A 1,873-nucleotide genomic window follows, 5' to 3' on the forward strand; every position below is an offset into this window, starting at 1 on the left:
TTTGAGTAAGGTGTCTAATTGGACATTAGGGACCAAATTGAATAAATTGAAAAACTTGGGTTTTAGACGTAATTTGTATGAAATTGCTTTAGAATATTAATTAGAAGGTTTTGGGCAAAAATGGGCTTGTATGGATGAAATTTTAAAGAAAGGGCTTAAGGGCATTTTGGTCATTTGGCAATTTAATGAAATAAAATGGGAAAAAGAAGGCAAAAATCAGCCATTCTTCTTCCTTGTCTAGCCGAAATTATCAAGTCACCGTAGCTAGGGTTTTCAACATTTTCAAGCTCAATAGTAAGTGCTCCCAAGCCCCGTTTTTAATGTTCTTCGTATTTTTGAAATCTCGGTAACTTACTCTCTCTATTTCTACCCATATTTCATGCTAGGGTTCATGTTTAGAAATTTACCCATGCATGAGTTACTTTTATTTTGATGGTTTATGGAGGAAGATGGAGCTTGGAGATGTGTTAAACATCGTTTCCTAGGTGATTTTCACGAAAAAACCCCTAAAAAGGACCTTTTTGCAAAAAAAGTGTAAAATGTAAGGTAGAAATGTGAAATAATGGAAAAATGTGGGCTGCCATAAGAGGAAAGAACATTTGGCTAGGCTCGGGTAATGTAGAAATTGCATGGATTCCATTATACGAGCCTAGGGACTAAATCGTAAAAATGTGAAAGGTTAGGGGCAAAATGGTCATTTGGACCGGGGGTGAAACGTAGACTCAAAAAGTACGATGTAAGGTGTTAATGATTTATTTTTATTGTTATAGACCCCGAGGAACAAATTTTGGAGGTTGATGAGGAAAACGAAAGGTTTCGGAATAACCGAAACACGATACCGAGACGAGTACCAGGTAAGTTCGAATAACTTAAAGGAAACGAGTTTCTGACACCGAAATAAACTTTGAGAGCATCCCTTCAAGGTTCGGTTTCTTTTCCTGTTGGTAGGGTGGTTGTTGGTAGCTTGGAGGTGGTTGTGGTCTTTGATTTCCTTGACCGCTCCACGAGAAATTGGGGTGGTTCCTCCAACCTGCATTGTAAGTGTTACTATATGGATTGTTTTGAGGTCGAGGATTATTACCCATGAAGTTTAATTGCTCGTTTTCGACCTCCACTTGCTTCGCACTGTATCACTAGGTGAACTTGTGAAGAATTCAGAAAACCATCAATCCTTTTATTTAAGAGTTTTACCTGATTAGAGAGCATGGTGACCGAATCGACGTTATAAACACCGACTGTTTTCGTTGGCTTTGTCCTCATGACTTGCCACTGATAGTTATTCAGTGACATCTCCTCTATAAACTCATAGGCATCTTCAGGAGTTCTATTATTGATGGTTCCGCCAACAGCTGCGTCAACCATTTGTCGAGTCGAAGGATTCAGGCCACTATGGAATGTTTGAACCTGTAGCCAAAGCGGTAACCCATAGTGAGGGCACCTTCTCAAAAGGTCCTTGTATCTCTCCCATGCATCGTAGGGCGTTTCTAAATCCATCTACACAAAAGAAGAGATATCATTACGTAATTTAGCCGTTTTAACCGGCGAAAAATATTTTAGTAAAAATTTTTCAGTCATTTGTTCCCAAGTAGTAATTGACCCTCGTGGTAACAAGTTCAACCACTGTTTAGCTTTGTTCCTCAATGAAAAAGGGAATAACCGAAGACGAATGGCATCATCAGAGACACCATTAATTTTAAATGTATCGCATAGTTCTAAGAAGTTGGCTAAATGAGCATTGGGATCCTCATCCTGCAAACCATCAAACTAAACAAATTACTGTATCATTTGAATAGTGTTAGGTTTTAATTCAAAAGTATTTGCAGCTACAGTAGGTTTAACTATGCTCGATTCAATTCTATTAAAGAAGGTTTAG

At 38.2% G+C, this 1,873-nt stretch overlaps 1 non-coding gene across 1 annotated transcript; it reads left to right on the forward strand.

The window, feature by feature from the left end:
• Window positions 1–1,420: 1,420 nt before the first annotated feature.
• LOC128287175 (small nucleolar RNA R71) lies at window positions 1,421–1,527 on the forward strand. Its single transcript, XR_008277869.1, has one exon. It is a non-coding gene; the product is annotated as a small nucleolar RNA R71 (small nucleolar RNA).
• Window positions 1,528–1,873: the final 346 nt, after the last annotated feature.

This window comes from Gossypium arboreum, chromosome 13 (genome assembly GCF_025698485.1).
Source record: "Gossypium arboreum isolate Shixiya-1 chromosome 13, ASM2569848v2, whole genome shotgun sequence".
NCBI classification, from domain to species: domain Eukaryota; kingdom Viridiplantae; phylum Streptophyta; class Magnoliopsida; order Malvales; family Malvaceae; genus Gossypium; species Gossypium arboreum.